Genomic DNA, 27,983 nt, shown 5'->3' with positions numbered 1-27,983 from the left:
CAGTCAGATTCTCAACCACTGCGCCACCAGGAAGCCCTGTAGTCACCTTTTTATTGGTAAAAAAAGAGAGGCAAGTAACTTTTTCAAGTCTGCAGAATTTGTGATAGTTGAAACACATATTTGACAGAGAATCTCATTGTGTAAAACACTTGAATGTCTTCCTCTTGCTCTTAAGATAAAAACCAAAATTCTCAAAAGGCTCTTCATGGTTTATCTCCTAGTTTTTTGTACCAACTTCTTGTTATTCCATGTTCTCTCAAGTTCCATGAGCTCTAGTTGCACTCACCTCCTGATACCTGGGCCTGGAATGCTTCTTCCTACTGTGCCCTGACCAGCTAGTTCGTTAATTTTCTTTAGAACTCAGCTTATGCTCCCTCTTCCTGGGAAATTGGTGAATAGGTTCAAGACCTCTGACTCAAGCTTTCCCATCACAGGGGCTTCTGCTCTAAGCATCTCTTACAGCTGATTGAGTGTTGGTCCACAGTAGCCTGAGCTCCCTGAGGTCAGTAACTAGGTCTGCACTTGGATTAGCAAAGGTACCATCAAGCAGCAGTGTCTGTACACACTCGTGAAAAACACTGTTCTACTTACTACTAGGGTTTGTAAATGCTTTTTACAAATTTTATCCAGTGAAGTTTTTAATCCCTCTTTTGTGGTAAAATTCATCAGATAGAGTATTTTACAGCAGAATAAACTCAATTCTGTTTATTTTTTATAGTCCTGAAATGGTGAATCCTTTTATCTGGCTTAACTGAAATAGAAGCTCTACTTTGTCAGCCTACTGCGGTTATCTGTTTTTAAACTGTAGCCATAATATTATCATTCTAAAACGTGTTTACAGAAATTGGCTGTGTAAAAAATGCATCAGGAAATCAGATTTCAACTTGAATTCAAGTTATTTCTTTGTAACTATAACGCTGAAATACGTCGATTCATATCAAAGCCTATTATTTTGTCACTGGCTAGTTGGGTGACCTTGGGTAAGTAACTTTATCATTGCAGATGAGGTTTCTGTGCCTGTTACATAAGGGATTGGAAGAGATCATCCCTAAGGTCTTTTTCAGTTCTTAAATTCTGTCTCTTAGTTCCTCTCTAAGGAATTGTAACTCTGAAAACTGCTGCCATTTCATATCTTTGCAAATGAGAGATTTTCAATTCCCAGTGATGAAATGAATCTGCATACACATTGTATTTTATTACACTAGAGTAAAAGGATTTAGGGGAAAAAATACATATATATACACACACACACATATATATGTATATATATATTTTTTGAATATTTTTTCAAACTCTTTTCCTAAGGCAACCAAATTTGGTTGAATCAGGAATATGAGTGAAGATACGTATATTCAACATTTACCCGTAGCTCCTTTTCGCCAGCTGTCTGGTTTCAGTTTTTAAACCATGGTGACATTTTATTAAGAAGCCATAGTGACTCCTCTCTAATTTGTGAAGAGTACACTGTGAGTTACATGCAGAGCTATCAGCATTTCAGCACATGAGGTTCCCCCCCCCCTTTAGTGGATGTTTATGAGTCCTTAGGGTTTAAGCAGTCTTATTCATTAGTTAGTGTGACATTGCAGAATAGATTCGTGAAAATATTTCTAAACCCTTCAGCTATCATGTACCTTTGTACAGTGGCAGATCCCACAGAGAGTAGTTGAATTATAAATATTCAAAGTATTTTGGAAAATATGTCACCTTTGTGACCTTCCCTGATCCCATCTTCTGTCATTTATTTTGTTCACGTAGATTTTTGTAAATATCTTCTCCCACTCTGACTTGTCATTTTACTATCGTTGTGGTATTGATGAACAATTCTTAACTGCAATGTAATTGAATTTATCAGTGGTTTGCATTATGGTTAGTGTTTCTCTGTCTTGTTTAAGAAATCATTTGTTATACTAAGGATGTATTTGCTGCTTGTTTTTAGAAATATAATGTATACATTCTTTGTATACACATTTTTAAACCCAGTAGTCTTGGCAAACTATCTTATTTAATTCTAATCATAAAACTGTATTTTCTCAGATTTTCTGCATAGTCATATCGTTTGCAAATAATGGCAGTCTTGTTTTTTCCTTTCCGTTTATGTATTCTTAAATAGTTTTCTCACCTTACTGCAATGGATAAGTTAAATTGAATAGAACTTAAATGGATTTGGTAGAAGGAGAGATTCTCCTTGTTTCTGATCTTATGGAGAACACTTTTTTAAAGATTCTTCATTAAAGACAATGATTACTATAGTTTCTTTCAGGTAATTCTATGTGTATAAAAATTTCATTCTATTCCTTCTTTGCTTTTATTAAAATCAAAGATGGATGTTGAATTATAGTCAGTGGTTTCTCTGCATCTTTCGAAATGATCATGCCTTACCTCCTTTGGTGTGTTAATGTACTAAAATACATTAATTTATTTTTTAATGTCAAGCAATCCTTGCATTCCTGGGATAAACCAACTTGGTCATAATTTTATATACACTTAATATTTTGGTCAAATAATATTTTATATAGGATTTGTGCATCATTACACATGAGTCAGGTTGCTCTATAACTCTTTTTCTTTTCCTTCAAAATAATGTGTATTCTTCAGTTGTTGGATGCGATGCTTAGTAGATTCAAATTATATAAAAAGTTTAGTATCATGTTATTCACATCATCCTCTATATCTTTACTGATTTTTTATCTGCTTCATCTATTAATTATTGAGAGAGGTATGTTAAATTATGGCAATGTAATAGTAGATTTCTACCTTTGTATTATTTTTGCAATTTTCCAGTATGTATAAAAACTATTATATTGATGCATGCAAATTTTGACACATCTTTCTGATGAAACTGAGCATTTTGTAGTTATCATCTAGCTTCAATAATAATGCTTTTTTGGACTTTATTTCCATTTTGTCTAAGGTTAATACAAAAACACTTGCACTCTTATTTTCTGCCAGGTATATCATTTCCATCATTTACCTTTCAACATTTCTTCATCGTGATGTTTTAGACATATCTTCTGTTAACAGCATGTAGCTTGGTTTTTTTTAATCCATTATAATCATATTTGTTATCTAGCTGGATCATTTTTGCATTTGTACTTATTTGAGTACTGAGAAGTTTAGATTCATTCTTCTTATTTCAGGCATATTACATTTTAATCTTTTATCTGCTATATTTTATCCTAACTATATCTTTTCTTGATCCGTTTATTCCTATAAGGTTAAAAATTATAATTTCTGTAACTTTAATAGTCATCTTAGAAATTTTAAAATGCCTATCTTATTTACCAATGTCAAAATTCAATCTATACTCTTAATTCCTTTTCAAGTAATAAAGAACTTAAAATACCAACTACCATCAACTTCGATTTATCTTTTATATGTTTTTGGTCAAATAATTTAGTTTTAATTTTGTTTTTAATAAACTTACAATATATTATTACTTGTTGACGTATAAAATTATGTTCAGTGCTTATTGGCCATCACTTCTCTTTAGTGAGAATATGCTGATGTTTAGCTTTCTTTGTCCTGAAGGGTCTTTGTTTTTCTTTTTTTCATAAAATTTTTTAGATTGATAGTTATATTTCTCTGCACACTGAAGATACAACTCCATTCTTTTGTTTTTACTTTGGTTGTAAAGAAATTATGTCTGTCTTGTCATTTCTTTATAGGTGGGATCACCATAGATACCAGTTTCCTAGGACAGTATCAGTTTATGCCAGTTGTCTTGAAGTAATAATTAATACTCACTCTTTTATTCCCAAAATTGCTTTGACAAAAAATTCTGTGATATTTTTGCCTAATCTAGATATTTTTTCTCTGAATTCTTTAAGAACTGTTTGGATAATATCTTTTTATTTGGTTGTTTCTACAGTTTCAATGTAATGTGCCTAAGGGTGAATTTCTTTATATTTATCCTTCTCCTTTGCTTGTGTCCCAGATTCTGTGGATTGATGTATTTTACCAGATATGAAAATTTCTCAGTCATTATCTTTTCTAATAACGCTTCTGATCCAGTCTTTGTTTCTTCTCATTCTGGTAATTCAATTAGCTTTTCCATCATCACTCTAGCCTTCATTTCTTTTAACATCCTTTCATATTTTTTTATCTCTTTCTCTCTTTTGGCTATGTTCAGTATAATTGCTATAGATTTATTTCCCAGTTCACTAATTCTCTCCTCAACAGTAATCTGCTATTAGGTTTAACATATTAATAGTAAATTTTTAAATTTCTAAAATACCTATATTTTTTCAAATATACTTGGTTATTTTACAGTCAACTGCTTTTTACTCATTTTTATTATCTTCTTTTATTTGTTTTGATATATAAAATATTATTTTTAATTTTTTACCAGATAATTTCACTACATGAAGTCTATCTTTCTGAAGTCTTCATATCCTATTTATTCTTTCTTCCAGCTCTTACTTATGGTGGCTTGATTTATTGTGCATTTATAAATTTATTGTGATTGATTTTTCTTTACATATGAGATCATATTACTTAACATTTTAATCTATGGGAATTCTTTGAGGACTGGGCAGAAGAGATTAGTCCAGAGAAGATTTTCAGAAACTTCTACCAAGGCAATTGTAATGTAGGAATACTTCAAATTCTTAGCTTGAGATTTTTGTTGTTGTTGTTTGTTTTGTAGTTTGTTTCATTTTCTTTTCTTTTCTTTTTATCAGTCTCAGTGAAGGCTATCACTCTTTTAGTAAATATACAGCTGATAGCCTATGACAGGGCAGGATAGTGGTTGTGAATTTTCACCAGCAATTTTCTTCTCAGTCTCCTTGCATTTGGGATTTATTTTTAGTTTATCCTTTACACTCATGATGTAGCCCTTTGGTGTTGTCATTATATCAGGGGAATAAAATGGTTTCCTTATGTAGGCCTTTGGTTTTATTTCTTGATCCCTGTTTCCAAAAGACCTTTAAAACAATAGTCACCTTCACCATTGTAGGGGAGAAAACTTTTCCTTTCTTCCCCTCTAGGTTCTTTGGTTTGTCTAATGATTAAGTTGACATAAAACAGATTAACAGGAGAACAAGAAACTTAGTACGTATGGGGGCTCATAAAAATATGAGACTCAGAGAAGTGACCAAAGCAGGTAGCTTTTATACCTGTTGGGCAGACACAATAAATTTGTGAAGAATTCACAAAACAAAGGGATTTGGGCTTGGGGTAGCTGATTTGTGAAGAAGTAACCAGGTTTGTTTATATGGCCTTCTTGGCCCTAAATTCCCTATCTCTGGTGATAAGGATTTCTCTCTCTCCCTTGGAACAGGAGGATATATTTCACATGGGGGATTTATATCCTGCTTTCAGGGGGAAAAGGAGGATCAGATTGTCCTTCTTGCACCTGATGTTTCTTAAGTAACTTTAATTCAAAATAATCAGTGTGCCAAAGTGGCATAATTTGGGGTGGCATATTTTACTTCTCTTCACCATATGCAGCAAATATCCACAATATGTATGCATGATGTCATGCTCCCTTTAATTCTCTCATTTCCTGCATCTCCTTAGTCTTTGACCCCAGAGTATTCCCTACTGTCTTACCAGATCTAAATTTTTGTATTTTTAGAAAGTTGAATTTTAAAGGTTAGATGTTTTCCAAAGCTGCAATGCTAAACTCATTATTGCACCAAATTAGGAAAAAAAAAAAAAATGGTTACATTTTTCCAAAAAATATTATACCTAACAATTTTACTCCTCTTTTTAATTGTTTTCTTAAAACGTAGACATAGGTATTTGGAGCTAAGTAGTAAGATAATAAAATACTTCCCTGAGAATCACTTGGAAGATATTATAGATAATATATCTGAAGTAGACTGCAGATTACTTTGATTTTGAAATGATACACTGATAAAATATATTCCTATTAAATATTCTGATAGAATATTTTTATACTCAGTGTCATTTTTAAAATCCTACTTGCAATGGAAGAATGGAAATATAAGAGTGAATTAGCAGTTACATAAATAAGCAGTGATGAAAGGTCAAGTCTGCTAGCCATACATTGCAAGTCAAAACAAAAGATATGACATTATTAATAAATAATTGATGGCCATGGTAATTAAGAAAATACTATAATTTTGCCATAAGAATCTTTCATTTACCATAGATTTACCACATAAATATTAGTTTCTTATAATTGTTAGTTTTGGCAAGATTGGTATAGTCTTTTTTCAATTAGAATTCCCTTCAAGAAACTGACCAGAAGTAGCTAAAATTTTATGACTGAAGCATTTGAGCCATATAAATATTTCAAGATGGTCATGAATTGAAAATCATGATAAGGTTTATCTGAATTTACATCACTTCTGCGTTTTGTGGTTAATGCTTTGTAACAACCCATACTTAGAATATAATTTGAAATTTCTTTCCTTCTTATGAAATATACTTACACAAGCATTACATGGCTTTGCTAAGAAATCTTTTATGTATGAGTCTGAGTATATTTTATAGGTCTGATGAAAAATGTAAAATAGAGGGCTTACATGGATTAAGGAGGGAGACTCAAATGCTCAGAGGCCCTAAGTCATCACTTTGCTTCTCATGTTAATAAGAGAATATACTCTGCTTGTATTATAGGGCTTTACAATTGCAAAGTAATGAACAGTATGCTCCGTTATTTCTTAAAATGTCCTCTTTTCTCAGGCTAAAATACTTTAATATTTTTAATGTTAAAAAAAACGGCTATTTCTCTCTTAAAAAGAAATAGTTTTATTTAGGGAGTTGATGATTTGATAACCTCAAGAAGTATAAAGTACGATTGAAGTACCTGCATCTTGGTTTTAAAATTAAAATGCACTTGAAATGAAAATGAGGCTTTTTGCTCACTTTTGGTTCAAAGAAATTATGTGAATGTAACTTTTCTCTCTACCCCTAACTACACTATTCCCAAACTGGTCCACCTACTTCCTTTCTGCTGCCTGCTATCTTACTAAGGACAAAGCTGATACCATCACTTTTCATTTTGAATACCTGTTAAGTCTCTATTGCTTACAGAAAAAAAATAGCAAATGCTCTAGATTAGAAAATGATACAACCTATATCTCCAGATTTGGGGGTTTTGTTTTGTTTTGTTTACATTCCTGTCCATCACGTACCCTGTGCTGTTGTTTTATTAATCTCAAAGATCCTTTTCAAAATCCCATTCATTTTGAAATCGAGGTCTTTTTTAATGGAATGCCTTTTCTTTAAAATAATATATATTTATTCATTCTTAAAATCAAATTCATATTCAAATTTTTTAATGAAAGAATCCAGCCATATGAATAGTTCTGTGATGTGAACTTAATGAATGAAATAATGTTTTAAAACCTTTTCTTTTTATAAAGGATCAGTATAGAATGTTTTCAGCCACTGAAAATTTGAATCAGTTTTAAGAACCAAAGGAGAAACTTTTAGATAATTGCTAATTTAATTGTCCTTTGGAACCAAATGGAATTGATCATGGCAATCTCGACAGTGTTCTTCCTCTGTTTCCTGAGTACAGTTCTACCTACTCTTTGAGATTAATCTCAAACACCAAACACACACACACACACACACACACACACACACACACACACACCCCTTTCCTGACCTTTTTGTTTCATATCTCCACCACCCCTTTTTTGAAATATAACAACACTGTATTTTTTCCAAGTTATTTGTAATGTGAGTACCCTTGTAATTGTCTAATTCCTCCACCACCTCCCCATATGCACACCATTAAATTGTAGACTTATGTTTCCTAAGATATGTATCTTCTCAGTCATCTTTACATCCTTCCAAGTGCCTAGGTCTGAAGTGTGCCCATTGTAGAGTCTATAATAATCTTTTATACTTGGTACATGGGAAAATACACTTTAAATTAGCCAGAGCAATTATCAGACCTCTCTAGACTTCTAGGAAAAAATACGGTGTTTGTGTATTTTGCCATCCTCATATAAGTAAACACATATGTATGCAGATGTTTGTGTGTATTGGTCATGTAAGCTCCAGGGAGAAAAAAATAAACAGCATGTTTAATATCTCATAGATGTGGAAGAGCGTGTGGCCTACAGGAAACTAAAAATAATGATTTTCCTTTTAATGATAGGCAGTTGAATTTAATGAGAAGCAGCTTGAAAATCCATTCGGTAAAAAATTCAAAATATGAGGGAAAGTGATAAGAGACTGTATCTTAATGAGTCTGATAAGATTTGGTAAGTCAGTTTTCTTATCATAAAATGAGGATTTGGCTTTGAAAATTCTTCAAATTCTTCTGCTTTAAAAATGCCTTGAGGTTAAATGCATCACATAAGAAGAAAGGAATACCTTTTTCTAAAGTGTAGCCAAATTGGTCTAAATCCCAAACCAACAGTATGAGTTAATCACTGAACAAGTTAACTACCTATCCCTTCTGCTGACCCATCAGGATGATTGGTATGCATTTTGGAGGATAGTTAATTTTCTCAAATAACTGCTATTTGGACTATCATTACCAAGCGTTCTACTGCATAAATCAGTCACACAGTTCACTAAATAGTTCCTGTGTGTCTTGGAAGGTGATGTAACTCTGAAGTCCCCAAGGAGTAAGTTACTTGGCAGAGTCTAATCCAATAATTATGACATTTAGGACAGATAGATGTATTCTGTGCTGCAGTGAGTCTCGCTTGCTGACTTAAAATGTCAAGTTTTGTTTTTAAAAATGTTAAAATTAAACTAAGGGGAATATGGTCATTATAATGATGCAGCTCAAGTACTGAAAATCATTAATATCCTTTATGGAGAAACTGGTTGTAACTATTACTTAGATTAATATTTTAAAGTCCCAAGGCACTAGCATAGGCCAGAGTTTCAGCATTTTGTGTTCCTAGAGAGTTTTAAATTGAAGATGTGGTGGCTTGAATGTGCCAGATTGTGCTATGTGTTCCCGGAAATGACATGGACACTTTAGAAAGCTCTTTTAGGCATTAGTAGATGAAATAATTAAGCCCTCATTTTCATAATCAACTACTTCTGTGGATTTTGGGTTCTCACAATATTTTGAAAGCTATCCCTCCCTGGGCTGTTTGTGCTGTATTAACGATGATTACTTTTTTCATCTCTGGGTCACTCTGACTTGACTATGAGCTTCCAAAATTTAGAGACTATTTTACTCATCTTTGTAACCCAGATGCCAGTCTTGTGCTCAGTTCAAGCAAAATCAGTAAGTATTTGTGGAATAAATTAAATGAATGCCATTTCCACATGTTTGTACTACACTGTAAGTAAGTGCCTACTTTATGTTCTAAGAAGGAATGATTTAAAGAAACCAGAACATGGCAGATTTAAGAATTTTTATTTTATATTTTGCTTCCATCATAAGAAAGAGAAGAAAAATTTAAAATTAAAACTCTGTAAAAGTATCACAGTTCATGGGGATTAAAACAACTGTTTTCCCATGAAACAGCAAACATGTGGACCATCATAGTTCCCAACCATAGTTTGGGAAGAAAAGATGAGGAAAAGCAGAAGCCAAAATATCGGTAGCAAGCAAAACTCAGGAATGATTTATGATTTTCCCTTTAGTCTTTTTTGGTAAATGTAGAAAAGCCTCATTAATAGCATTAGAAGACCACCACATGTACCAAGAGTTCTTGGTTGCAACAACTGAGAGTTACTCCAGTTAAGTAAAGTAGAGAAGGAATTTATTAGAAAGATAGCCCAGAAAATTGACTAGAAGTTTGGAAAAACAGATTAAAAAGAAATCAAGAGAAGCATGTCACTGATTAGGATAACTGTTACTGGACACTTACCACTCATGAGTAGCAAAATCAATGAATGTCTGCCACACATTAAGAAAAGCATTATCTGATGAGCAAAATCTAGACAGGGCTTGCTCTAAGGAACCAAAGACTCATTTAAAAGATGAAAAGAAATGTGTGGAGACAAAATTTTTTGAAAATGTGGTTTACTTTTTAAAAATTCAAAACTTCTGTCTGCTAAATTTGGACTAAGAGATTAAGGGAACAGTGCTGAAGACTATTGCTTCAACAGATTCTTATTCTCCAAATTTAGGACATTTGCCCATGGTTCATGCAGTTTATGACTTTTTACAGTAATTTTGTTATCAAACTGATTTGTGATCCAGATAGATTATAGAAATGATATATAATTTTCCTTCTAATTTTATTGTGATCTAAAGACTTTTAGGAATCAATCAATAGCTATTTACTAAATACATAGTATATACTGCTTAGTACTTCAGGTAGGTACTATGTAGAATCCCTACCCCTACAGGGTTTATGAATTAGTCAAAGAGGCAAAAGTTGTGAACCTAAATCAGTAAATAACAATCAAGCTAATAATCAAACCAAATTAATCTGCTCTCTAAATAGAGTATTGTTTAAAATGTGACCATTATTCTGAACCTGATTCTGTATCATGTATACATGCATTTTGTTACCATTATAGTAGGGAATATTGAGAAAAAAATTAGTTTTTGTTGTTAGGATCATCACTATTTAGACTTAGAAGATTCTTTGTTTTGAACAAGGTTATTGATGATATAACTCAATATCCAGAAAATATTTAGCCTATGAAAGAAAATGAAATTATATATTCAACAGAAATACAAGTTAATTCCAATGCAGGCCTCACCACCACTTATATATTTTAAAAATGTCTATGAAATAAAGAGCAGTATATGAACATTGCTTCAAAGAAGAGTTCCAATGTGGGTTATTAAGTCAAGACTTAAGACACTCCGTTAAGGATTATATAAGATATATAGAAGATTGGGTGTGTGGACTACCGAATAGGAGGAAAATGGTGCCAGTTAAGAGGTCCAGCTCAATATCAAAAAAACAAACAACCCAATCCAAAAATGGGCAGAAGACCTAAATAGACATTTCTCCAAAGAAGGCATACAGATGGCCAACAAACACATGAAAAGATGCTCAACATCACTAATTATTAGAGAAATGCAAATCAAAACTACAATGAGGTATCACCTCACACTGGTCAGAATGGCCATCATTAAAAAAATCTACAAACAATAAATGCTAGAGAGGTAGTGGAGAAAAAGGAACCCTCTTGCACTGTTGGTGGGAATGTAAATTGATACAGCCACTATGGAGAACAGTATGGCGGTTCCTTAAAAAACTAAAAATAGAACTACCATATGACCCAGCGATCCCACTACTGGGCATATACCCAGAGAAAACCATAATTCAAAAAGACACATGCACCCCAATGTTCATTGCAGCACTATTTACAATAGCCAGGACATGGAAGCAACCTAAGTGTTCATTAACAGAGGAATGGATACAGAAGATGGGGTACATATATACAATGGAATATTACTCAGCCATAAAAAGGAACAAAATCACATTACTTGTAGAGATGAGGATGGGCCTAGAGAGTGTCATACACAGTGAAGTCAGAAAGAGAAAAACAAATATTGTATATTAACACATATATGTGGAATCTAGAAAACTGGTATAGGTGATCTTATTTGCAAAGTAGAAATTGAGACACAGATGTAGAGAACAAACATATGGACACCAAGGGGGAAGGGAGGGGTGGGATGAATTGGGAAATTGGGATTGACATATATACACTATTGATACCATGTATAAAATAGATAACCAATGAGAACCTACTGTATAGCTCAGGGAACTCTACTCAGTGGTCTGCGGTGACCTTAATGGGAAGGAAATCCAAAAATGAGTAGTTATATGTATATATATATAGCTGATTCCCTTTGCTGTACAGTAGAAACTAACACAACGTTGTAAAGCAACTATACTCCAATGAAAATTAATTTAAAAAAAAAAGGTGAAAATGGTTTTAGTTTTGATTATTATTTGGTATGTGTTTTCTTCAGAGTTTTCAGGTCTGGAATCCTAAAAATAGTTTCCATTGGCTATGCAGTTTATAAGAACTGTACTCACAGATACAATAGAAGAGAAGAGAAAGAAGTCAAACCTTCTTCCTCAGGGAAACAGAACATAGTTACTAATGCATGCATTCAGCAAGCCACAAAACCTAAAGCTGTGGGGACATCTGTACATGAACCAGTAACTTCTGTATTTCCTTCTGTAACTTGGAACCTGTAGCTACCTAGTCTGACCACAAGGTTCATACTTTTAAGAACAATTTACATTTATTAACACTCATCATCTATTTATATTCTGTGCTTTTTGAGATAACATTCAGTGTGACTGAGAAGAAAAATTATTTATGTATTTTAAAATTTTTATTTATTTTTGGCTGCTTTGAGTCTTCATTGCTGCACACAGGCTTTCTCTAGTTGTGGCGAGTGGAGGCTACTCTTAGTTGCAGTGTGCGGGCTTCTCATTGCAGTGGCTTCTGTTTTTGTGGAACATGGGCTCTGGGCGCCCAGGCTTCAGTAGTTGTGGCACATGGGCTCAGTAGTTGTGGCTCACGGGCTCTAGAGCACAGGCTCAGTAGTTGTGGTCCACGGGCTTAGTTCCTCTGTGGCATGTGGGATCTTCCCAGAGCAGGGCTCGAACCTGTGTCCCCTGCATTGGCAGGTGGATTCTTAAGCACTGTGCCACCAGGGAAGTCCCAGATAAATTATTTAGATGTCAAATATTTTGTATCAAGATGACTCGGTCCTGGGCTTCCCTGGTGGCGCAGTGGTTGAGAATCTGCCTGCTAATGCAGGGGACACGGGTTCGAGCCCTGGTCTGGGAAGATCCCACATGCCGTGGAGCGGCTGGGCCCATGAGCCACAACTGCTGAGCCTGTGTGTCTGGAGCCTGTGCTCCGCAACAAGAGAGGCCGCGATGGTGAGAGACCCGCGCACCCTGATGAAGAGTGGCCCCCCGCTTGCCGTGGCTAGAGAAAGCCCTCGCACAGAAGCGAAGACCCAACACAGCCAAAAATAAATAAATAAATAAATAAATTTATTTAAAAAAAAAAAAGATGACTCCGTCCTTAAAATGTAATGAACAAAATACTGTACACGATGGTAATAATTTCCACTTACCTAATGCCTACTGTGTATGAGACACTGTTATAGCTTGTTTCCCTTTGTGTTTTTCATGAATCTTAACCACATTCCTATCAGATAGAAGCTATTATCCCCCAATTGAGACTCAAAGATGTTAAGTAATTTGCCAAGGTTACTCTACAAATACAGGGCCAACATTTATACTTAAGTCCAAAGTCTGTACTCTTTCCACTAGGTTTTGCAGAGGTTACAAATGACCTAATAGATTGCCTTGCCCAGCAGAGCCAGAAATTACTTCCAGAAGCATGTCTGTATTAGCAGCATGAAGTTGATCCCTATGTGATAACTGTGCCATTAATGTAATAGGAATATTGAGCAGCTCAGATCTTCCTGACCCCAGGCTAAAGTGTAAAAGGGGAGAATGATAATAGCCTCCTGCTGGTTTCAACTGGGGTCATTTCCAGGACATTGTTTAGCCTAGACACTGAGAATCAGATGCAAAATTCTAGCAGTCTTCTTTGATATGTGTGTATGGCACAAATGGGTTTATGAATTCCTTTCCTTTAGCTTAGTCAGTGTGCTATGGAAGTTAGATGGCTTCTTTTCAACCCAACACTCAGTCTAGAGTAATGTTGTCCTAGAGCAGTACCGTGGTCTTCATGTATCAACCTCTTTTATTATAATTTTGTAACCTTATAATCGAGAACACAATTTTCTATTCCAAGAACCATATTAAATCTTATCCAGAAGATCATATACAATTGGCTCTGTAGAATGTTTTGGAAAAAACTTTTTATTTGTCAATCAAGTTTAGTGATATATTTGCTATTCAGTAACACACACAATATAGACATTTTTAAATTAACATATGAACTTAGATAATATATCCTGTTAAGAAAGGAAATAATTTATCAAATGGCGTAAGCTTGATTTATTAATCTAACACACTTGCCATTGTAATATATGTTCCATGTTGAAAAAGCCTGCTTGTCAGACTTGTCACATGCTGTTTGTATAACTGGTAATTACAGAATCAAGATGAATTATCCTGTTTTTAAAGGCTATAAAATAGACACCAATTAATATAACTATATCTCTCATTCTTTGAAGAAAAAAGAGAAAAATCAATCTCATTTTAAAGTCATTTGTCTATTCCCCTCCTCCCCTTCCACCCATCTCATAGGGCTGCACATTAAAACTTGTGATTCTACTTCTTACCATTAAAAGAAGCTTCCTTAACACAAGGTGTCATAGAATTCTCACGTAGCATTCTTTTCCCATGAATAGCTAATCACAAACTGTTTTGCAACCTGAAACCTATTTGGGAGCAATGCCCAAATTCACTTTCCTTAATTTTTCAGATTCACTTTGCAGATGAAGCATTCCTTTTCCTAAGTTAGTTATATTGCTGAGGCTAGAAATCAGGTCAAGGGAAAGAAATGACTGTTTAAACACCAAAAGGCCTAAGTTGTATTTTTTGCTTAGCTTGAGCAAATGACTAACCACAGTTTAGTTCTGGAGTTCTAGATGTTTTGAAAAAAAAAAAAAAAAAAAACTTTTATCATCAAGGAAGACATTAGCTCATGAATAAAAATCATTAAAATTATAAAAAAAGGTTTTATGTAATTACTCGTCATAGAACGTATTCTCTTAAATCTATAAATTCAGGGTGAAATTATCATAAAGGGCAACTAAAATTTGCTTTGGTAGAAAAAAATTGAATTCTATGTATGTATATTTATATCTGTATGTGTGTATATTAATTTATATACACAGAGAGAGACACACATTTTACATATATATTTTACATATAGTGACAAAGAGCAGCAGTTCTCTTAGAAATTCATATTAGCAATCTGACATTATGAAGCATTACCTATTTTGCTCTATAGGCCTTTTCCTCGTCACGATATAAAAAAATATATATTTTATGACAAATACAATAGAAATGAATAGAAATATAGTAGATATAGTGAGTCATTGTCCCTCTTGGATTATTTTTTTGGAGCTGTTGTAATATTCCCCTTCTGTCTTCATTTTTCTGGATTATCTCCAATTTCTTCTAAAATTTGTAGAACTCAACTAGATAAATAGTAAAAGTAAAATATCAGTAATAGGCATAAGCAAAGATAATTAATGCTCTTTGAGGGGGAAATAAAGCTCTTTATTACTGCAAAAAGTGTGCCAGATACTGTGCTGTACATTCTTTACACACATTATCTCCTTCAGTTCTCACAAACAGACAAGGTGCAGGTATTGTTTTTATTAGTCATAATTTGCAGCTGAAGAAACTGAGACACACAAGAGCACTAGGCATCACAGTTAAATCTGTGTAACTCTAGAGTTAATTTCTTGACACTAATGAATGATGATCATTGCCTCTACATGATTGATTTAAAGACTTAGAATTCCTTAATTCCCTAAAGGGGATTTTATTACATTCAGACCTATGTTTAAATACCTTCTATATACAAACATGTTAAAGACAGGTACCTGGCACTAAAAAGGCAAATATCAAACAGTCTAGACAATAAAGAAGATGACTAATAGAAAATACTTATAATGAGCAATGTATACTCTTAACTGTTAATAGAAAGGTAATTTAGACTGCTGTAAAGCTTAGATTAAGTAGGAGATATAATTTTGACTGAACAGTAAACAGTTGTGTACGTTTTTGCCACATGGTCAAAGCAAAGGGAGCAGAATGTGCAAAGTCATGAGACCTTTGTGTAAATGGTGCATGTACAGAATAAGGAGAAGTTTGTTGTGGATCTTGTGGCTTAGAGTAGGTAAGCAGGGCTCAGGCGATGAGTGCTACATTCTGTGTCCAGGGTATGTACTTCAATATATACTTCACACCAAGTTATACTGTGAATCTGTCGAATCTCAGAGACCTTAACTCTTCATTCTGGACTTTGGCCTGTTGAGTTGATTCTTGAACCTTTCTTTGGATCCTTCTTTACACTGTTTTTATCTTTACTATTTAAGGATGAATCAAAGGAATCTTATGACACTGTTTTGCACGTTAGTTGACTTAGAATATTTTTAGGAGGTTTTTTGACCTTTAAGACCACATTATAAATTCTTAAATGAATCTAAGGTAGGAGAAGGATATATTTTACTGCTCAAAATCCCCAAGTTCCAGATTTCTTCCTTTTTCTGTAATTACTAGGTTTGGGAATTGAACTAGAGTTCTTCTTTCCTATGACAATGATTTTTTGGATAGGGCATTTGTTTGCTGTTGAGTTGTATGATATTTTTATGAGCAGGAAATATTTCTGTAATTGATAAAACTAATTATTTAATTTATACTTGATGAGAGATTTTAGGTAAAGAGGTAAGTTTAAAAATGCAAAACATAGTTCTAAGATAAAGTGGTGATTCCCTGTACTAGGATAAACATATTTTTAATGTTAGTATATGAAATGGAAAGAAAAAATCAAATGTAAAACAATACAGTGATATGATAGAAAACATTCCTTAGATTATATTTTTCAGTATGTATACACACACATCATACACACACATACATATATGCACACACCAACATTTTATCCACAGACATGCTTGAACCTTTGATTTCAACATAATTTTTTAAAAAATCAGAATCTTCAGACTCTTAAAGATCTATTTGCATAGACTATTCTACAAATATAGTTTAAGTGCTATGAGAAAGATTTTTTTTTAATAAAATCTTTTTCTTTTAAGCACAGACTCTCATTTTTTTTCATGGATTCAAGACAGGTGTGAATTACTCAAAATTTTTACATGCATAAAGCATACTGTTAAAATTCACTCCCTTTCATTGCCACATGTTAAGAAAGACCATCTTACAAGGATGAGAAATTGTTAAGGAATATTAATTTGGAAATGATTGTACAGCTTCTGAGGGAAGCAATTTGCTATTGAAAGGACATAGATTCCTGAAATGGTGTTTTATGCCGTTACACACTAGAAGTTGAATATTTGGTTGGGCTCTTAGGGGTTAGGTGAAGGAATAATCACAGGACTCTGTCAGCATAGGTGTGTTCTCACAGATGTTCTCAATTCATAAATCCTGATAATGTCAACATTAGGAGTAAAATTTTGTTGTTAGAAAAGGACAGGACTAATACCAAATGTTTAAAGCACACTGTAAGTTTATATTACTGTAAAAATCTATACATTAGAAAATAAGAAGCCATACTGTTCTAGTTGTATGAGTAACACGATATTAATTACCGATATCCCTGTTCATTTTCTGGCATTCCTATAAACGCAACCAGAATTTATGGAAAATCTGTGGTGTATACATAGCCCTTTAAGGCTCTAAGAGTACAAATTATATAGAAAGAACCTATAACCTAGAAGGTTATAGAAATTATGCGACATTAAAAAAATTCACTTTTGTTCATTCTTCTCAGTCTTTAGATCATACCACCATTAGCCAGTTGCCAATGACAAAACCCTCAACTCATCCTTTCTCCTCTCTGCACCTTCAGTTCACCTCCAGGTTCTGACAAGTCTGTTCTCTCACCATTTCTCATTTCCATTTTCTCTTTCCTATTCTCACTGCCATTAACAATGTTTGAAACTTCTACTCTGACTCTAACTTTCATGATTGTTTCCATCACATCAAGTTATATGTGATTAAATGGCCAAATGACTGACATTCATGATGACTCTTATTGAAGTTTGAAACAACAGGGCTCAAATAAAAGAGAACTTGAAACAGAGATCACAGTTTTGGTAATATTTGACCCAAATGCTGCATAGTGGAGAGGGTTTTGATAGAGAATTTTGACAGAGTGGGGAGGAGCAATTGAAAGATGAGCGAACTCTTGAAGTGTTGTCCTAGCCTCAATGTTAAGAAACCACTTAACGTACTGGCAGACCAAAGGTTGATATTAAGTAGAATTTGAACCTTTGAACAAAAGTAAATATTTTAGGAGGAAAGTTTGCTTAAGGCTCTTAGAGCACTTGTTTTACATACAAGATGATTGATTAATTAATTAGAGATTAGTACAAAGATTGGAAGAGAAGGAGATAAAGACAAAAAATTCTGGATCTTTCTTTTTGATATTTCTCTATGGAACTTCTCTTTTGTGAAATAGTTATTATATATATATACATATAAAATCTATATATATGTGATCTATTTCATAATCAAAATTCACATAGAATAAAAAAGTCACTGGGTACTTTCATATCCAAACAGTAAAATGAGCTAAAATTAAAAGCATTTAATAAACTGTCAATTGATATTCAAATGTTAGTTATTGGAAAACAAAAGCACAACATACCAAAATTTATGGTTTGCAGCAAAAGCAGTTTTAAGAGGAAAGTTTATAGCAATAAATGCCTACATTAAAAGAAGAAAAATCTTATTAAAATAACCTAACTTTACACCTTAAGGAATTAGAAAAAAAAGAAAAAAAACCCAAACAAACCCAAAGTTAGCAGAAAGAAGTAAATATAAAAAGATTAGAGCAGAAATAAGTGAAATAAAGACTAGAAAGACAGTAAGAAAAATCAATGAAACTAAAGTTGGTTTTTTGTAAAGATAAACAAATTGACAAAGTCTTTACTAAACGAAGCAAGAAATAAAGAGAGAGGATTCAAATAAACAAAATTATAAATGAAAAAGGAGGCATTACAACTGACATCACAGAAACACAAAGGATCATTGGAAGCTACACCAACAAACTGGATAACCTCAAAGCAATGGATACATTCCTAGAAACCTACAACCTACCAAGAATGATTCAAGTTGAAATAGAATAAAAATCAAATAGAAAAACTGAACAGACCAATAATGACTAAGGAGATTGAAGCAGTAATCAAAACCCTCCAGGCAAAGAAATCCTCAGGACTAGATGGTTTCACTGGTGAATTCTAGCAAATATTTAAAGAAGAATTAACACCAATTCTTCTGAAACTCTTCCAAAAAATTGAAAAGGAAAGAATGCTATCAAACTCATTTTATAAATTTACTCATTACTCTGACACTGAAGCCAGATAAGGACACCTCAAGAACAGAAAACTATAGGTCAATATCCCTGAAGAACATAGATGCAAAAGTTCTCAACAAAATTCTAGTAAACTGAATTAAACAACACATTAAAAAAATTATACACCATGATTAAGTAGGATTTATCCTAGAGTGAAAGGATGGTTCAACATATGCAAATAAATAAACATGACACATCACATTAATAGGATAAAGAGTAGAAAAAATAGTTGCAACCTCTAAATAGTTGCAGAAAAAACATTTGACAAAATTCAATAACCTTTCATGATAAAATCTCTCAACAAATTGGGTATAGAAGGGATATACTTCAACATAATAGAAGCCATTTTTGAGCAACCTGTAACTAAAATCATACAAAATAATGAATAGCTGAAAGCTTTTCCTCTAAAATCAGGAACAAGACAAGTTTGCCCACTCTCACCACTCCTATTCAACATAGCACTGGAAGTCCTAGAGAGAGCAATTAAGTAAGAGAAAGAAAGTCATTCAGAGTGGAAAAGGAAAAGTACAATTGTTTCTGCAGATGACACGATCTTACATATAGACAAATCCAATGACTCCATCAAAAATCTGTCAAAACTAATAAACAAATTCAGTAAAGTTGAAGGATACAAAATCAACATAAAAATTAGTTGCGTTTCTATACACTAATGATGAAGTATCTTAAAGAGAATAAAGAAAACAATCTGATTTACAATAACATCAAAAACAACAAAATACTTATGAATAAATTTAATCAAGAGGTGAGAGATCTGTGCACTGACAAGTATAGGGCATTAATGAAAGAAATCGAAGAAGACACAAATAAATGGAAAGATATTCCATGTTAATGAATTGGAGGAATTAATAGTGTTAAAATAGTGTTAAAATTCATACTACCAAGGCCATTTATAGATTTAGTGCAATCCTTATCAAAATCCCATTGACATTTTTCACAGAAATAGAAAAAAATCCTAAAATTCATATGGATCCATAAAAGATCCTGAATACCCAAAGCAATTCTGAGCAAGAAGACAAAGCTGGAGCCTTTACGCTTCCTGATTTCCAACTATACTACAAAGCTATAGTAATAAGACAGTATGGTATTGGCATAAAAACAGACACATAGACCCATGGAATAGAAATGAGGGTCCAGAAGTAAACTCACACATGAAAAGGAACCAAGAATACTCAAGGGATAAAATATATTCTTTTCAATAAATGGTGTTAGCAAAACTGAATATTCATATGCAAAAGAATGAATTTGGACCCCTATCTTACACTAATAGTAAAAATTAACTCAAAATGTATAAAGACATCAGTGTAAGAGCTGAAACCATAAAACTCCTCGAAGAAAACATAGGGAAAAACTCCCTGATGTTGATTGTGGCAGTGATTTTTTTACTATGACACCAAAAGCTCAAGCAACAAAAGCAAAATTCAATAACTGGAACTATATCAAACTAAAATGTTTCTGTATAGCAAAAAGAAACAATCAAGAGAAGGAAGAAGCAACCCACTGAATGGGAGAAAATATTTACAAAACATGTATCAGATAAGGGGTTAATAACCAAACTACATAAGGAACTCATACAACTCAACAGTAAAAACATAAACCTAATAATCTGATTGAAAAATGGGCAGAGGAGATGAAAAACACTTTTCCAAAAGAAGACATACACATGTCCAACAGGTACATGAAATTATGCTCAACATCACTAATCATCAGGGAAATGCAAGTCAAAAACCACAGTGAGAGATCACCTCACACCTGTTAGAATGCTATTATCAAAAAATAGAAGAGGTAACAAGCGTTGGAGAGGATGTGAAGAAAAGGGAATTCCTGTGCACTGTTGGTGGGAATGTAAACTGGCACAACCACTATGGAGAAAGTATGGACAGCCTCAAAAAATTAAAAATAGAACTGCCATATGATTGTTCAATTCCACTTCTGGGTATATATCTGAGGGAAATGAAATCACTATCTTGAAGAGATTCTGCACCACCATGTTCATTGCAGCAGTATTCACAATGGAAACAACGTAAGTGTTCATTGAGGGATGAATGAATAAAGTATTATATATATATATATTTCTATATATACACACACAGATATGTATATATTTATATATAAATATGATCCACATGCATGAATATATGAGCACTCCAGTATACAAGTGTAGAATGTTTTTTCATTTTACTTGTACAAACACACAAATATCCATAGAAGGCATTTATTTCAAGGTTTTAATTTATGTTTTTAAAGCTCCATAATGATCATCATTTATGAATTAGGGAAAATTTTTTTAAACCTCTCATCAAAATTAATTCTCCTATATTTTAGATATAACAAGAGTAATGATACCTGATTTGGATTTCAAAGTGTCTGAATGAGATTACAGGCAAATGCTTGACAATCTCCTTAGAACTGTTCATTATTGTACCCCCAGCAACTACTCCTTGAAAGAACAGAGGTAGTGGATAGGCTTGTCATGGCTAATTCAGTGGTGATGGCTTGTGGTCACTCAGGCATGGGGAAATCTGAAAAGAGGAGGTTAGGTGATAAGTAAGAAATATTATTGGTCTATGATCTTGACTATTTACTATACTGCTAATACAAGCCCTTCCCTTTTATTGGAAGGCCAACAAAGTGGAACAACCAATTCAGGAAAAGAAACTAATTCACCAGTATAAAAGACTGAAATTGATTTGTGAGATAGCAAAACTCTGTGGTTTGTGAAGTGGATGTTATTAAACTCCACAAAGGGTGAATTTTTTAGAGTATGCCCTTATAGCAGCTCCTAAATGTTTGTAGCTTATCTAGTCTCCTTTTTTCTCTTTTCTTTGCCCCTGCCTTTCAAAACAACTGAAAAATCACTCAGTACTAAATGCATCCACAAAAAAGATCAGGATGAAAATAGCTTTCTTTTTCTCAATAGTGCTAAAAGTTGTTACATAGTTGAATAGTTTTTTAGATACCATAAAACGAGGCGTAGATTTTTATGTTAAAAAGTTTTTAATGCAACACACGTTTATTGTAATATTAAACAATGCCAAGGTGTATAATAAAATAATTATAATCTATCCTCTCTCCCTCACAGTTTCCAATAATGTTTTAGTGTATATCCTACCATATCTTTTACTCTGATCTTGTACTTAAATAGACAGGATATAGAGTTATCTTTTTCCTTTACTTTTTTTACAATGTAAATGGAACCATACTCTACATGATTTTCTTTTCTTACCCTTTTCATTAATAAAATGACATGGACATCCCTTCTTCTTAAGTTATGTATAATACATAATATTTACTGTTTTTAATACTTAGGTAGAATCATAATTTTACTCAACTATTTATTTATTGATGGATGCACTGGTTGTTTCTTGCTACTTCAAACAATGCTACACCAAACATTTTTCTACTAAAGACACATATTTTCAGGTACACTAAATTGGGTCCTGGGATTTAGATGCTGGCTGTGCTAAATTTTATCTGAACACCATATTTGTTTTTCTTTTTGCTAAGCAAATGAATCATGTGATTGTGATAGTAGGGAGGAGAGTAAATGTGGATGACTGGAAACTTTTCAGAATCTTAAAACTTTAGAGGTAGATTGTGGTTCTTGTACTAACAGGCACAATCATTGTTTGAATTGGGTTTCTGATTAATTTGCTGTCCTTTGTGACTCTTGTTAAAGGGAATCCTGTAGAGCTTACAGAAGTTTTAACTAGAAATAAAGACTTAGTATCTAAAAGGAAGAGAGAGGTGCTATGCCTCATCTTGCGCCAATTTCTACATCATTTTAAAAATGATGTTTCAGAAAAACGAATGTCCACATTTTATTGAAAAATATAAAATTTTCTTTACAAAGACTCATTGTGAGTATGCATATCAGTAAAGCAAAGGTAAAGAATATTTATAGTTTGCTGAAAACAAACCACATCTGTGTTTTAGGAGATTTCCTAGCTTTCAACAGTGTTCCTTGGGTTTAGAAAGAAGATAATGTATGATGGCCTCCAACAGCTGAATTTCATCACTTTTACACTATTTTGAATTCTGGTGCTCATAATTGAGTTACTCAAGCTCTTCAGGTCATTGCATAATATCATCATTGTTTAATTCAAGTCATCTCACTTAATTTTAATTTTTCTTCCTCAACTTTATTCCTCAGTTCCCGTTATCTCTCTTCCTCATAAAGCTAGGAATATTATATTGTATAAATTATATTTTAGTATAATATACAAATTACTATTTGTAATAAATACGTGTATATTAGAAAAGGCAAGTATCCATTTTTTCCATTAAAAGATATCAGCTTTATTCATATAAAGATATCAATTTTTCATATCCTTATCCTTTCTTGATGTCTTCCTATCTGACCCTCAGCTCTGCACTTCATTCTTTGGTTCCTTCTAAGGCTGTATCTATGTAATTGTGTTTTTTTATCCTCAGTATTTCTAACTGGTTTTTCTTTATTAATACTTGTCACAACTTTTTGTTGCTAACACCTTCCTTTATCTTTCTAAAGATATATATTATGCTTATTTAGCATTTTTAAATCTTTGATCTGCTAATTTATGTTTGCGTGTTACAGATGCTCTAGTTTCTAATATTACTTTTATAAACACTGCTATACTCGAATATTACTTTGTGACCTCATATTCCTGGGAATTTAATGTGGATCTAGGGTTGATGGGCCAAAGCCTAAGCTTATGATCTCCATGATAAGTTTAGGAGGGAGAAGTTATTGACACTAAACAACATACCTTTGGCTTTATGACCACTCACTGTTAGCACTCAGTTCTCAATGGGTAGCCCTACCATTACTGGAAACTTATTTTACCTCAACTACTGCCATTACTCTTTGCAAGTGCGGTCTTCCTTGGTTATAATTAACAAAGTTTGGCTTCTTCTGGGTGGGGTAGGAAGAAACCCCAGAGGCCAGTTTCTGAACCAGTTGTTACCTGTTCTCTATCAGAAGGCGTTCTAGAGTCCTATAATTTTAGTCAGTTGACACGGCCCTGCTGTTTTTTTTGGACTCAGTGTCATAGGACTGACAAGAATCACCTGCAGATGTTTAGACGGAGAAAAAATATATACATTCATTTCATTTATTCTATGCCTTTTCTGTGCACATGGGTTTTTCTATGTTTAAATGCAATTTGCTTTCTCTACAAGACTCAACCAGGGTTTGGTAATTTTCTGTGAGTTTCTCCCAGTTTTTATGGAAGTTTCTTAGATCCAGCATCCTCCCTTTCATGCCTGTAGGTTGTTAGGTGATTAATCCACATCCTATTTTCGTCACCATTCCATCTGGACTCTCTCCTTTCACTGTGATAGTGTCTTTATTGATAAATTCAACTCTAAATTTCCTAAACACTAATAGAAAACACTGACCAAATGTACAAAATGTCATACGTGCTAGGTGTAGCTAATTTCATAATGTTAGTACCTACTTTTGTATTGGCATAATACATAGTGATTAGCGCAATTATACATAACAACTCCCAGCTTTTCACTGTATCAGGTAACCAACACTGCAGATAAGTGTTCAGTCTTTGACATCACTCTGAGAGGGATTCTGACAAAAGAAAATTTATGTAGCGATGGCAACCAGAATGATAAAATACATAAAACCCTGCTGTATGTGTAAGAATTAAAGTTACCATTGTTTTTCATAGAAATAAGACTTAGAGGAAATACAACAGCCATGTCCAGAAATATATAAAGGCAGATCACATAAGAAACATATTTCAGAGGGTAAATAAAGGTAAAAGTAACAGCATTTAGAATACTAATAATTGTTAAATGAACTTCTGTGCGTGGTACATGCTTGTAGGGTTTTGGAGAGTTATGGGGACTGAGCAGGGAAAAAGATAAGACCATGAGGTGGCCTTAGAACATGCAGGCTTTGACAGGTATGCATGGGGACAAGTCCCTCATAACATGAGACTATCCAGAGGCTAAGGCATGGGGAATACCATCCACCTGGGAGAAGGGCAAACGAATTCCCAGGGAGAGAGGGATCAGAATCAGAGAGGATGCTTTTGTTGTCTAAGTGATATCACGCAGCAGTTCAGCGTGGAGCCTCTAGGTCAGAAAGCTCCAAAGGACAACAGCAGCTTGGAGTCTTTATGGTGCCTGGCTTATCTTATCTATGGCTAGCAGATGATGGATATAGTTTCTTGGGGTATGCAAAGCAAGCAGACTCTAAATGTCTCAAAATCTGCTTATTTGGGCTTTAAAACAATTGGATTTATTAAAAAAAAATGAGTTTAACATTGGTGGGCTTTTGAGCTAATGGGTCTCAGCCTGCTGTAAGAAATAAACAACCTAGGGGTCAATATACATAGGCCATCTTTGACTGGTTTCTGTAACAATGCTGAAAGACTGTATTTTACTTATATAATTTCATTTAGTTTCAAGAAAGGTAGTTTTATTGTAGAATTAAAACTAGCGTTTCCCCAAAATGGAATGAACTGCTTTGAAGTTATTATAGAAGAGGTTAAATAAAGACGAGATTAAATGTAGTATAAAACTCTATCCAGTTTACCCTTGTGACCCTGTTTATCACATACCGTAGCATATGTCTCTAAAGCAGTAAAGCTATCCTTACAGACCGTAAACATAAACACACAAACACAATCTCATCACTAAAACATTTTTATCACAAAGAATCCTCTTAATATTGTCTTTTGAGTCAAGATTTTGGCAGTTCCTAGTTCTGTGTAAATATAGGGGTAGGTGTGTATGCCTGTGTGTGTTGTAAACTTCATCAAATTGTTGACATTAAGCTGTTTTGACTGAGTTTATTGGGATGTTTTTAAAGTTTTAATTTCATCTGTTTTTGATAAAATCTACAAACAAAATTCCTTAACACATAGTATTTATTTGTTAGTGCTTTTCCCTATATTTTATGTTAGGGATCCTGACATGTAAAGACCCTGAAAGTCTCGTTTCTTTTCAAAATAACATAAAAAGTAACATATAGACCTATTAAGTTATCTACCGTAGGTGCATTTATGATTAAAATTATACAGAAGATCTAGAGTGTTTTATTTTTCACTTAGTGACCCCAAAGTAAAATACATAAGTATATGTATGTGTATTATAAAGTATGTGATTATATTTTCAGTACAGTAATATTACTTCTTACATTGCAAGACATTTTCGGTGTATTTTTTCTAACAATTGTAATGCAGTGTCATGAGTAGCCAGTAGTATCCAACCTGACCAAAGTTTGTCAGGTTTTAATAATACTGAAAAATGTATCTGAGATTTCAGGAATACTAGTAGTAACAAACTCCATATCTTAGCAGTTCTCACCTTGTTTGTTAAAGACAGTCTCACCCATGGATTTGACATAAACATCCCGTAGTGGTGAATGGTCTTAATGGCTGTCAATTTGGCAGTGCATTAGCTAAGGCTAATGCCTTCTTTCACTTTTCACCAGTACATATTTTCTAACTATGTCTAGCTAGAGAAGAAAATTGGGTATCCTACTTTGAAGGCAACTGAAGCAAAATTTGGCTGTAAAGAAAAAAAGAAATATATATATATATATATATATATCTATATATCTATATATAAAATACATATTTAAATTTATACACATATTTAAGTTCATATATATTTAAATTCATATATATATATATAATATATAATATCCAGTCTTACCAAAGAAAAACTAGTCTTAAGAAATACTGTTTGCACTTCATTTCTGGATTTCTGTATAACTAGAATATAACTTTCTAGCTGGAAAGGTGTAGTTAAAAACATATCAGAGATGGTAAGTCTCTGCACTAGTACTTATTCATTGATTGTAAGAAAAAGTATATAGATTTTTATAAATGACTTCGGTATCTATAATGTATGTGACATTGCTATGCACACAGTAGGTCTATCAGTTAGAATTCCTTAGGTTGCATTCATCAGAAAACCTAACTTTAGAGTTGTTGTGCTCTGCCAGGTAACAGATTATTTTAATAATCCAGTTACTATAATTGTTTTCCTGATTCGCCATTGTGGTGCTGTAGTGTTATCCTAAGTATGGTGCCACCGGAGGGCACAAAGTAACTGCCATCAGCACCAGGAGCTACTCATCCATTTCTCACAGAGCGGAAAAGTTCCTCCTCTAGAGGTGGAACTCAAGCCTTGGAACTCACTCTGATTAAGTCAATTGGGTGCTTAAACCAGTTATTCTGTGCAAGGAATGGGATTATTGTGTTAGTTTTAGGCCAGTTAGAGCCCACACCTGATGGGACTGAGCAAATTAAGATCAAGAATTTAAACATTAAGCGTCATCCAAAAGTAAATATAATTTTCATTACTTTTTCTAGGTATTCAATTTAGTCTGTCTTCCTGTAATTCTGTCTTAACGAGCATTACTCATATTGTGAAGCTGTTCCTTTCATGTATTTTTGTTTGTTTAGGCTCAACTTTGAGCAATATAGAAACAGAATATTTCTTTATTGCGATACTAGCCCTAAACAGGTGTTTCTCTAACACTCCCTTTAGTTTAGTGAAGCCTCCATAATAATCTGATAGTCTATAGAAATATTAACACAAGCAAATCAGGAGAATGCACTTAGACTATTGTACTCCGGGGCTTTCATAACTGCCACATTGCTTTGAACATGTTGCTAAATCTCTATGACTTCATGGTTTTCATTGATAAAATGGAAATGGTAACACTAACCTCAATGGATTGTTGAAATTTACATCCTGTCACATTTGAAAGCACATAGCCTGCTACTTTGCATGTAATGATTACAACAATCTTGTAACCTGTTGGTGGAAGCCTATATTATTAAAAGTGTTTGTTGATGTTTGGAAATATATATTATCTTAAAAATATGCATATGCTTTGACCCATCCACTCCTTTATAGGATTTTATTTGGAGAATATGATTAGAAGTGTACACATATATTTATGTGTGATAAACTAGATGTTTATTGCATTTTATGTAAGCAATTTTGTTTATTACAAGGAATTAAAGGTAAAATAATACATACTCCACATCTTTTAGTCACTGTCATATTAGCCAGTTTTACTATGGGCATAGAAC

General features: G+C 33.3%; 1 protein-coding gene and 1 long non-coding RNA gene across 2 annotated transcripts in view; one reads left to right on the top strand and one right to left on the bottom strand.

Annotated features, from left to right (window-relative positions):
* The window catches only part of LOC309662454, a 35,334-nt gene extending 8,859 nt beyond the window's left edge, over positions 1–26,475 (bottom strand). Inside the window, exon 1 of the long non-coding RNA XR_014264698.1 lies at positions 47–26,475. This is a non-coding gene — a long non-coding RNA (uncharacterized lncRNA). The remainder of the gene's footprint in view (positions 1–46) is intronic.
* LRP1B (LDL receptor related protein 1B) overlaps positions 1–27,983 on the top strand; it is a 1,885,740-nt gene that overhangs the window by 217,722 nt on the left and 1,640,035 nt on the right. The gene's annotated exons all lie outside the window — the stretch shown is intronic.

The sequence above is a fragment of the Balaenoptera physalus genome (assembly GCF_965194825.1).
Source record: "Balaenoptera physalus genome assembly, chromosome: 6".
NCBI classification, from domain to species: Eukaryota; Metazoa; Chordata; class Mammalia; order Artiodactyla; family Balaenopteridae; genus Balaenoptera; species Balaenoptera physalus.
The sequence above is the reverse complement of the archived record's forward strand: the minus strand, read 5'-3'. Positions and strand labels throughout refer to the sequence as shown.